Source organism: Cynocephalus volans, chromosome 14, assembly GCF_027409185.1.
Source record: "Cynocephalus volans isolate mCynVol1 chromosome 14, mCynVol1.pri, whole genome shotgun sequence".
Lineage (NCBI taxonomy): Eukaryota > Metazoa > Chordata > Mammalia > Dermoptera > Cynocephalidae > Cynocephalus > Cynocephalus volans.
Window position 1 is genome coordinate 2,295,192 of NC_084473.1, and position 12,428 is coordinate 2,307,619.

General features: G+C 42.0%; 1 pseudogene; it reads left to right on the top strand.

Annotated features, from left to right (window-relative positions):
- Positions 1–4,950: 4,950 nt before the first annotated feature.
- LOC134363251 (phosducin-like protein 3) lies at positions 4,951–9,017 on the top strand (annotated as a pseudogene).
- Positions 9,018–12,428: the final 3,411 nt, after the last annotated feature.

The window sequence follows — 12,428 nt, forward strand, 5'->3', positions numbered from 1 at the left end:
TCGAAGAAGGGACACTTTCTGTTTTTGTTATTAAAAGCAATTTACTGGAGTTCCTTGAATTTTCTTTTCAGCATACAGACTGGAGTTAGGAAAAGTCAAGATTACGTACTCATTCGTCAAGGTTTTAAATAAAGGATGAACATAAAACCATCAGACTGTGAAGTATAAGAACATAAGAACATAAATAGATGGTCTAGCTCCTACAGCTTCTATTAGGAAAGAAAAGTGCAGATACTAAAGATTTGATGTCCCATGAGGTGATTCAGCTCTCAGCAATTATTCGCAGCTCCCTACATCCCACCCACCTTTTGTTTCTCTGATATTTAGGAGAAAGAAAATATTTTAATATATCCAATATTTATAACCAATGTTTTTATGTGCTTAAAAATACATCTTCCTTTTTAGGAGATATATATCTCTATCAATAAGTTTTCTATTAACATTTTAATAGCTTCCATGGAAGAGTACTTGAATTAATTTTTAAAAAATACTCTGCTATGTGATTGGTATTCAGGGAGCATCAGACAACAATGTTCTGTGCAGGTGTTAATTCTCTTGTTTTAACTCAAACTTTCTATTCGTATTAATAGTAATAGGAGCTAGTTAGAATTTTATGAAACATTCACCAACTGAAAAAGTTAGAAATTTCCCTTTCTCCAGTTTCTCTTCCGGTGAGATACTTTGATCTCCAAATTGAAGAGATTTTCATTTTCTTTCCTGATGCCACAAAGCCTAAGCCCACTCAACTGTAGAAGGTGTTTCTTCTGTACTAAAGAGTAAAGAAACTGAAGTGTTTTTTTTTTTTTTTTTTAATGAAAAAGCTCAAGAGTTTAAAAAATTTACTTTTCCTAGATACTGAAAAAAAAAAAAATTCCCAGGAAATTTTGATACTAAAGTTTACTTTTATATTTGTATAGATATACAATTCTTTCCAACGGATACACTTTTTAAAATTAAAAAACAAAAGTCTTTTTTATGAGAAAAGAAACAGGTGACCAAATGCCCACCTGCTTTCCTCTTCACATGGAGTCGGTCCCACATGCAACAGCATAAAGATGCCACAGCCGCACACAGTGGGGCTACATTCCAACTGGCTCAGCCCTGCTAGTCCAAGATGGACCACCAGGTGGGAGACCACTCAGTCACTGCAACATTTTAACAGGACTCCTCCAGGGCCACAGCACCTGTTCTACCAAGCTCTTTCGGGAGTGTGGTTGGGGCAGAAATTAATTTATTCTTATTTGGGACAGGTGGTCAATCATTAAGTCTTTTCAGTTGTGTGTTTTGATTGTCAAATATCAAGAATCACCTGCATATCTCTGGCACTGACATCTGTTGAGAACTCATCAGATCCACAGGCCATGTTCAGGGTCTTCTACATGGACCCTCCAGCTCACACCACCGCCTGGGCTGCAGGTGCATCCTTTGAGAAAGAGGCTGTCAGGCTGCAGCCCAGCCTTCAAGGCCATACGTTTGCTGCGGGGGGCGGGGGGACTGGCAACAAGCCAAGGCTGCGATGCCGGGAGTCCTGGTCATTTCATCACAGGGTGCCTGGTTCACCACCGGATAGATGACCCTTGGAACTTGCAATGCTGCCGGGGGGCCTGTGGGACCTCATCGTGCTGTGGGCAAGTTTTGTCTTCTTCCCTCCCTGGGATATAGTGACCATTATCTTACCCATGTGAGCTTGTTTTCCCTCCCAACCAGTTTTATGCACTTTGTATCTCATGGAAGCAGTAAGAACAGAAAGTTTCTCACTGACAAAGTATTAGCAAAAGTAAAAAAAAAAAATACTCGTGTGTTATTTTGCAAATTATGTTAATCCATGTTATTCAGGCTGACTTAATTTACAATTTATGTGTGGGCATTCGGTAGACTATTATTCTGAGTAGGTAATTCTCTTCAGTGGTGTTGGTCGAGGATTCTTCACCTTGAAGTTTTATTTGCATCTTTTAGCAGGAGGACAGGGAAATGCCCATAATCCTAGAAAACAAGGAAATGAAATTAAAATATCTCTCCATTTTTATTACGGAAGCTGTACAGCAGATCTGTTTTTATGTGGCTGTGATTCTCGCACACAGACTCTGCTCGTGCACTGCACATTGGATTTCCACAGCCCTGAGCTGGCAGAAATGATTAAACTCTGACAAAGAGGAAAAGCAAAGACCTCCCCGAAAAGACCAGGAGAGACACAGCTCAGAACTGGGGTCTGAAGTCAAGGAGTGCAAATAAATTTGAAGGAGCAGAACTGGATTCAAAAAGAGAGAAAGAAGTTAGTTTAGCAAGACTGTAACGAAGGAACTTAGTGTAGTGTTTATGTTGCTTATAACAAAGTACATGGAACTGGGTGATTAATAAAGCAAGTGTAATTTATTGCTTACAGTTTCTGAGACTGGGAAGTCCAAAGTCCATGTGGTGGTGGTGACAGTGACCCCGGGGTCTCACATTGCAAGAAGGTGGAAGCAGAGAGAGCAGAGAGAGAGCAAGAGAGACAGAAAGACAGACGCTCTTCTTCTTTTAAAGCCCTCAGAACCACACCCCTGAGCACTATTTTTTATCCATTCACTCCTGCACGGTCCTACAGTCCAATCACCTCTTTAAGGCTCCACCTCTCGATTACCATAATAGGATTTCCCACCCTCTTAACAGTCACAGTGGGGCCAAGTTTCTAATACATAAAACTTGGGGGACACAATTCAAACTTCAGGGAGTTTGGGGGGATATATTTCAATCCACTACACATAGTGAGATCCACTTTTAATGAGAATGAGATGTATAGCAAGTAGTTTTGAATGTGAGGAATGATTTACAAATGATTCACACAAACTTTATTTTCCTCTTCTTATACTATGAATTTTATTGGCCTCAACATACATTTCAGTTATCAAAGGAAAAAATCTAACTGCTTTTTTTTTTTTTTTTTTTTTTTTTTTTATGAATCATAATTGACCGTACACATCTTTGGGGTTCAACGTTGAGATATGTTGATCAAATCAATATTACTAGCATACACATTGTTACAAATCATAATTATTCTTTATGCCCCTTGTCCAATCTCTCCCCATTGCCCTCTGCCTCCCCCCACCCCCTCTAATTACCTTAGATTTCTTCTCTCCTTCTGAAAGAATAATGGTTACTCTGCTGATCTGTTGTCTAGATGATCTGTCCAATGTTGAGAGATGTGATCAAGTCCCCCAATATTGTCATAGAGCAGATGCTTCTTCCGTCACTCTGGAATGGGCTTTGTGGAGAGAGACCTCCTCTTCTTTTCTTTATCTCTGCTGGTGACGCTCCTTGTGTCAGTGCACTCCAGTGGCTGGTGGACCCTCTGCGTGGTGGTTGTGGTGTCTAGCTGCTTTTGCAGCAGCTGTGGTTATTGTGATGGCTGTGGCGGGCCACCCACAGGGAGGTGATGTTTTTGGCACGTTCCTTAGTGCTGGCGGTGTAGCCGGTTGTGGGAGTGGGGTGTAGTCCCCAGTTCCATGCCTGTAGTGGACTGAATTATGTCCTCCCAAAACTCACTGAAGCTTAAATTGTCTGCATGTGGTTCTTGAAGTTTAAAAAATAAAAACAAAAAGCAGCCTAAGAATGTGATCAAGCCTCTCAGGATCTCTTGCTTTCAGTACTTTAGATTAACACTCTGTGTTTGCACGTGTGATAGTGACCAACTGACGCCTTCTAATGGTCATCAAATTACAGTATTGCCCATGGACGAATATTTGATTCTCAGCCTGTTTTTACATATTCTGTGACTATTTTCCTCCTTTGGGACGCTCAGCATATCACGCCAGCGCCTATGGAATCCGAGTAGCCAGCAGGAGGGCTGGGTTTATTGTTACGTCCCTATAGATAATTTACGGGGACTGAATTTTAAACTCCTCTGAGTTGGTGACAGTCTCTAACAGTCTCTAATGAACACACAGCCATAGATCCTTCCCTGCCACTCAGGGATGGAGTGACCATTTGACTTTCGTCCATTCAGACATGTAAAATGAAAGGCAGGACTTTCAGAACAGACATAAGTCTGGGATAGTTTTTGTTCTGTTTTGTTCAGCTTTTCTTAGTGTTTGGGACAAGAAAATGGACACGTGAACAGTACATGATCCACCCTCCTGGTCTGCACCTCCTTTTCAATTGCATACAGCACGTAAGGTGTGAAAAGCAGAGGGGTCACGGGTCGAAAGACTGTCAGTTTAGGAGACAGGAGGACTCTTCCCTGGTCTGACCGGATGACAAACAAGCTTAAACTCAGTGGAGAATTCACCATCTTTGTCTCTTCTGCTCATGTATGAATAAGAAAGGCAATAATTCTTGTCTCTACTCTTTCACGGCCTGACCATAGGCATCACGTGAGAAATGCAGCAGGAAGTCCTCAGTGCACTAGGAAAAGCGGGCATTGACCGAATCCCTCATCCCTGAAATACGCACCTCCTGAATTTATGAATGAAATACACACACACACACACACACACACACACACACACACACACACACACACACACACACGAGGAAAATGTGGCAGTAGTCATTGACTGTCCGTATCCCACCAAGGAAAAGCTTTTTTCTGTGTGTGAAAATGTCCCTAATGGATGTGGGGAGGAGTCACGTGCATGTTTACTCCAGTGAGGTGGTCTCCAGCACACCCTGAGACCAAGGTGGGGCACGTGCATTGGCTGATGCAGATTCACAGCTGGAGGCTGCAAGTGTGCACAGCACACCATCAACAGCATAGCTAGGTCACAGCAAGAGAAGTGGCACGTGGAAATACAGAGCAAACGCTGTGCAGAGCTCCTAACAGGTCAAAACCTGGGATAAAACTAACACAATATGTGTTTAGAAGAAAGTACTACACAATCAAAAACAAAAAAATCCACTTTGTAAGTTTACCAGACCCACATCAAACATCAACAGTAGCTCTAGTGAGAAAGATGGGGTGGTTGTGGGAGAAGCATGTTTGATATTTGTGGAACATCAGCTAAGCTCCAGGCACTGCACTGGGCACCGCAGTGTGGCACACCAAGCAGCACGTACAATGCCAAGCAGCGGTGGACAGACCGAGCATCCTGCCTGCAGCAGCTAGCGTGCTACGGTGAGTGGCAGCGTGCACCTGCTGCAAAAGCTGGTGTGACACGAGATGCCAGAAGTTAAAGACGACGGGAAAACAGAAGACGTTACAGCCACAAAACACCCTCACGGCCAGCTCACATATGAAATATGGCATTCTGTTCTGGGTGTCATATTTTAAGAAAAACAACAACATACCAGTCCCAATGGTTATCATTTTCACATACTTACTGTGAAGTACAACTCTCCAGCACATTTTAGGAATTAAGAGAGCTTTCCGTGTCATAACTGGGAAGCTGGTCTATTTTATAGCCCGGCATCATTTGTAAAACATGCGTAATAATTTCACCATTTTAGCAGAATTTTCATAAACTGGCTTACACTATAATGTTCTTTTTGTGTGTTTTCATTTTAAAACTAAAAGGCAGTACTCACATTACTTAATTTCCTCTGTCTTGATGAAAACGGCAGGAATATACAGGAGCTTGGGTATAAGTAACGAACAGAATAAATGTAACTGACTTTGTATATGTTTGTACACACTATTTCTACCATACTATTGTTATTATCATCATCACCATCATCATCATCATCATCATCATCATCATCATTATTATTACTACTTTGTCAAAGTATCGTGAGTTTGAGCGATACCACTTAGTGCTGGTAACGATCACATCCCGTGGATTCCCCGTCACTGACAGCCGAGGTGTGAGAGGCCGACTTAGTCAGGCAATCTCTGACCTGCGTGGCTCTGGGTGCTCACTGCTATAGGGTCCCCAGTAACACCTACCATGCAGATCTTAAACAAAAGTCATGTTATTTTGAAAGGTGCTGACTGGGAGACAGAGGGTAAAGTCCTGCTACCTCCCCAATCAGCTGGAGGCTGGGGTTTACATAGGTAGATGTCTCAGGGAGACAGGATGTAGGGTCTTTCAGTGTGATGGACAGGTGCTTCCAATACAGTCTTAGTTAATCCTATGGTCTAGCTTTAAAGGGAAAACAAAGTTAGTTCTTCACTGAGTACATGAGTGTGGGAAGTTTTCTAGGTTTACAATGGGAACTGGGGTAGGTGACTTTTTAAAACTCAGGTTACCCACAATTTTGTCCCAGAGGACACTCATTTCTTCATCTGAAAAGCACCCATGGATGAATACCTGCTACGTGCAAGGTATTTAATAATGAGCTACTGCAGGAAACTTGAGGTGGCGTCTGCACAGTTGTAGGAACAATCCCCTATCTGGTATGCAGCCTCAGCGTCTTTTCCTGAGTCATTGATTTCAAAGGACAGTGGACAGTTTAAGCTCACAGATCCACATGCAATACAATACGTGCACTGACATCCAATTTCTGATGGTGAAAAAATCCAAAACAACTAAAGATGGACACATGTAGCTTCAGATGGAATTCTAGAGGATAAAATGAGCTGTTGTCTACAATATGTCTGCATGGTCTACTTCAGCTTCAGACCTGCTGTGAGTGTTGTAAATGAGCAGTGTCTACACAATGGTAGACACAAACATGCCGCCGTCAGTTGTAGAACACTTTTCTCCCATTGGGAAGAAAATAGTATTTGAAAACCATCTTAAATAAGCCTGATGGAAAAATCACTTCCCTCTGTCGTCTCCTTGTCCACTTTTTCTCCCCCTTTCTCTCACCTCTGCAAACTGTTTATACCCAGGATGCTTGGGGTAGGATGACTTTGACTTGGAGGAAAACAGAGAGGAATAGGGGTTTTCTGTCTTCCTGGCCCATCAGAACATCCCCGTGTTTCATTCCCTGACATGGGAGAAGGTGAGGGAACTACTTTTAAACTGATTTCTATCTGGGTTGGGAGAGAAACATTTCCCCCTTTCAACACGTACCATAAATGCAGCAGCGAACAAAACAGACAAAACTTGCGCTTGTCTTTCCTGACTCGGAGCAACACGTCCAAGAGGAAATCCTGGAGAAGTTAGTATCCTGACACTCAGAAACAAGGGAATGGAAACCTTGCGATGGCTTCCTTGGCTAACTTCTCAGCATAAAGACGTCAGCCACGGTTTCCTCTCCTTAAGGCCATAAGGAAAGATAAATTGGACTGAGACTTTCTTTACACGCGGCCTATCGGAAATGCCATGATACTTATTCCAAGGATTTAAGGTGATGGACTGAGAAGGTTCGTCACCTTAAGTCGTACATTAAGCCATGCAGAAACCATGTCTTCAGCTGCTACACCGCAGTTAGGCACCCAGCACGGCAGTCAGAAGCCCCATCAACCTCCCTGGGATGCCCACAGCCAGTCTGATGGAGTTTTCGTATTTCTTTTTGCTTGTACTTAACTGGCTGAATTTTCGACTGAGTTAATCTCTTGTTTTCACAGTGACAACCATAGTGAGTTTTCCAACTGTGTTACAAACTTGATATATCAAGGAAACAATGCTCGGTGTGTTTAGTTTCTTCTATCTAGGAAAACCATATGTTTCACCTTTCGGGGTTCTAAGTTTTAACTGAGAAAATTTGGAAACAGTTATGCAAAAACATTGACAAATAGAATTCTTGAAAAAGAACATCATATCTAAAAACATCAGCCCTTTAATTTGTAGATTTTCCTTTTTAAAAGATATATAAGATTAAAGTAATTCAAACAAAAACGTGAATTAGTGAGTTTTAAATTTTTTTCCAATTTTTAAATTTTAAAAAGAGAAGAATGATCATGAAGAAAATTGCATTAAATGACTTTGACTGGAGTGCTTGGAAGCAAGATGCAGGACCCCAGTGAAGACACTTAGGGGATGGCGTCTTATGCAAACAGGGCATCTTGTCAGCGAAAGAAAGTCTAAAAGAATTGGAAAAATGGGCAGAAAAGGAGGAGCAGCGAGTCCTGCAGCAGTCAGTGGAGGAAACCTATGAAGAGATAGGTTTGGAAGAGCTGGAGGATAATGACAACGAACTTAAGGAGGAGGACGAATGTGCTGTTGAAATGTTCGGGCAGCAGAGACTGGCTGAGTGGGAAGCAGCTAAACTGAGGAATAAATTTGGGGAAGTTTCAGAGATCCCAGGAAGGATTATGATTGAGAAGTTTTAAGCAGCCAGTGAGGGCTTGTGAGTGGCCTTGCACCTTGTATTACTCCATTTCTGTTGCTTATAACAAAGTACCTGGAACTGGGTGATTTATAAGAAAACAAAGCTTGTTGCTTACAGTTTCAGGGGCTGGAATGTCCAAAGTCCAGGGAACACAGCTGGTGAGGGCCTTGGTGGTGATGACAGTGACCCTGGGGTCTCACATGGCAGAAAATAGCAGAGCAGAGAGAAAGAGCCCCTCTTGCACTGTCCTTCTAAAGCCCTCAGAACTACACCCCTGACCACCATTACTAATCCGTTCACTACCATACGGTCCTACTATCCAATCACCTCTTCAAGGCCCCACCTTCCAATTACCATAATATGATTTCCCACCCTCTCAACAGACACAGTGAGGGCCAAGCTTCTAAAACATAAAACTTGGATGACACAATTCAAGCCTCATCAAGTCTGCAGAGGGGACATTCGATCAATGGCACAGCTTTACAAAGACAGGAATCGCCTCTGTGCCCTGATAAATCAACAGCTGAGTGGACTTGCCAGTGATCTTCCTGATGTCAAATTTATCAAAACCATTTTAACAACCTGCATCCCCAATCATCCAGATAGGAATCTGCCCACAATACTCGTTTACCTGGAAAGTGATATCAAGGCTCAGTTTATTGGTCCTCTGGGGTTGGTGGCATACACCTGACAAGACAAGAGTTGGAGCAGAAAGTGTCTGAGTCTGGAACAATCAAGACGGACCAGGAGGAAAACCCCAGGAAACAGATTCAACATGTTCCACTGTCCTCTGTGTGGTGCTCTGCCCCACAAGGAAGGACAGAGATTCTGAGGGTGACCAAGGCTGCAGCCACTGTAACTTGCTGAACTTTTTGATATTGTTGTGAGGTTGTCACCCAAGAAAGGAACCAAATACTTAATTAATAATTTTAACAGAGTCTTTATTAGCTGGCTGGCCACTGCCTCCCCTAGGTATTTTGGGAGAATAGCCCTGAGCCTTGGTCTTGTGGTGTTTATAAATGCAAAAACTACATCCCATTGGCACATGGGTTCATACAGGTACAAAAAACAAGCTAGGTTGCTATGTTACAGCTGCAGAAAGCAAGCTAGGTCGCAGAAGCCAAAATGAACAATTAAAGCAATCAAGCATGAAAACTTTCATTGTGTATGATTTCTATTTCTATATAACGGTTTCTGTTTTCAATGGTTTCTCACGCAGGGGGTTGGGAGTCTAGTCTGTTTCAGTTCCCATTTCTATGAGAAGGTCAAAGATTTCTCATGTGGAGGGGTTTTAGCCTGTGCCTACCCAAGATATAAGATGATGTTGGTATTGTTCAGAATTCTCTGCTACAGTATAACAAATCATCTGTTTTTTTTTTTTTTAAAGAAATTGCAAGAATGAATCCTTTTGGTTTTTAGCCTTTTATAATTATGTTCCAAATTTCATACATTTCAGAAATAATCATTGCTGGTAATTCTATTAAATTTCTGGCAACTGTCTTTTTAAATTAATAACATTTCCTTTAAAAAAAACCCAACCAAACCAGCTATTGGTATAGCAAGTGTCTGTTTTCCTCACTTTTATTTTAAGTAAGCCATAAAACTATTTACTATTTTTTGACATATAACTACATAAAGGGGAATATGGAGTTTTAAAAAAATAATGTGAATAGATTTATACAGTGGAAAATTGCCAAAAAAAAAAAATATATATATATATATAATTTGACCATGCATTGCTCAAGGCTGATAAAACATGTGGGCTAAAAAGTAGAGATACAGACTCAGCTCAGAGCTACACTAGCACAATAAATTAGTGGATTACGACACTTGCCTGGATGAAGAGAGGCTCTACTCTGTTTTACAGTGCCTGCATCATTCACAGGAAAATGCATCCAGGTTCAAGAACTACCCAGTGCTTCCAGCCCTGTACAGCTTGCTCAGGCCTCTTGAAGACACGTGCCAACCACAGTCTCTGTCCTTTTCCCTTATTTTAAATGTTTTAAATGAACATGCCTCAGAGTTCTAAAATGCATCTGAGTTAAAATTACATAAAATTACATAAAAGATGTAGCCAATTTTTGTTCTTTTTTCTTCCTGTAGAAGATGAGGAAAAATACCCATTTTGAGATACCTAGGATGAGAAGACAGGAGGGTTTTCCAGTCCTGCATAATGAGCATTTCTCTCATACTACAGGAGAGGTGGGGACAGCCTTTCACACAGCACAGCGGTGTCTGTTCAGCATGTCTCTGCCACACACAGCCTGACGGGCTGTGTTCTACACTTACTGGGTGTGGGACTCGCCTCCCCACGCACGTCCTCCTGATCCCTGGCATAAAGATGAGCAAAGCACCATCTCTTCCTTCTAGGGGTTAGCAATCTAGTTAATTCCATCATAAACCAAGTGTTCCACTGGAGAGGTAAAGAACATACCCTCTGCTGTCACCGCCCAGCCTGCCGTGTGCACTTCTCCTGTCTGAAAGACGTTAATTTTTACACTGGTGGTGACATATCAGGTGCTTTTATAAAGAAAGTCTTCTCCTTTTTTATTCCTTTTAAATGAAAGAGACCACACAAATCGATGTGAATTTGACTGCCAGTCATTTTGCTCTTTTAAACAATGCATTAGCGAGGTTCTTAAAAGTTTGATTTGAACAAATGTGTTTTTAAAGAGCCATTTGGTTGTATCCGAGAGATTCAGTTTCTGCTTAGAAATTGGTCCAAGCTACCTTTTTACTCAGCGTAGCTTGGCAATCTTTCCAAGCCTAGACGTGGTCTCAGTTCTGCCCACCCTGCTCACTGGGATTCACACAGCTGCAGAGGAAAGGCTCACCTGCTGGGGCCAAAGTTGTCGCCTATGGCAAGGGTGGTAGCACCACAGGTCCACAGAGAGCCTCTGACCTAGGCCCTTGCAGTCTCCATGGAGCTCAGCCTGAACTGTGTGGCTGAGGCCACGCTGGTGACACATGAGTGTTAAGCTTTGTCATCTGACTGTCAAACCTGCTGTGGGCAATCCTTTTATGGTGCCTTTTCTCCCATGAAATAAAGACAAAGAAAATCAGCAAAAAATACCATTCGTAGATCAATGGAAAGGTATTGTTTTAAAAGCTGAACAAATTTTAATGATTCTGTGAGTGAAAGGAAAACCAAATTCATTATTCTAAAATAAAATAATATTGTTTTCAAGGACTTGGCAGCATGACAGCAGCACAAAAAAATAGTGACAAGTTTTAATGAGTGCTTTACTAAAAAAATTATGTTATGTTTGGTGATGGCAGAATAGATAACACAGAATTTGGTTGGGAAAAGGGATATATATTTTATTGTTACCTAATAGTAGATTTACACCAGAGTAAGAGCTAAGAAATTTAAATAGTATGTATTTATCATGAGAACAATTTTTCTCCTAAAATAAACCGTTCTTTAAAACTGGAATTGAAATACATGCAAAGCAAAAGTAATACTCCCACATTTGTACTGGGTGAAGCAGTATTCCTGTTTTCTTTTTGATAAGCATCTCTGCTGATTTTCCAGCCTGACTTACACACAAAGGGGAAACGCTCCGTGCACTGGAATATGGCCTTGTTCTCATAGATTTGGTTCTGTTGGGGTGGATTTCATGAGCCCCACAAGAATGATGTGTGGGAGCCACATCTCTCTTTGGGATTACCTGTCATGGTTTTATGAAAGGCATTTTCAAAAGTCGGCTTCAAGGTGATTGTGAGGATTTCCATGTTTCTAAGCAAAATCCTCCCCTGGCCCCGACTCAGAAGCAGAAATGAGAGGTCAGCCTGGCGGCTTACAGGCATGTCACACGGCCTTCCTCTGCTATGGATGGGGATTTTCCAGGCCTTCACAAGAGCTCAAAATGAACCCAGACAGACTTAGAAAAGGACGGGTGAGGCCCAGAAACCAGGCGAGGCTCTGTCGTGGCTTGTTGGTTCTAAATCCTGTGTCCTCAGAAAAACTGATGTCACCTTCACCACCAAAGGCTCCTCCCTGCCCTAGAAAAGTCAAGTTCAGAAAGTTAGTACAACTATGGAAGTGAAAACACTCAGCCCGGAAGACTGAGCGCATGCCAGCATTTCAGGGGAGTGCTCGTGTCTGCTAAAGTGCACTTTTACTCAGGAAATAGTGAAACCATTTTTGACTTAGGCCCTTCTAACTTCAAACTCAGGATATGGAGAAGCTGGGTCGTTGTCTGTATTTCTTTTGTATTGGGAAGTGCCCTTAAGTTATTTGAGAGTGGGGTCGGCCAACTACAGCCCGTGGGACAAATCCAGTCCACTGCCTGTTT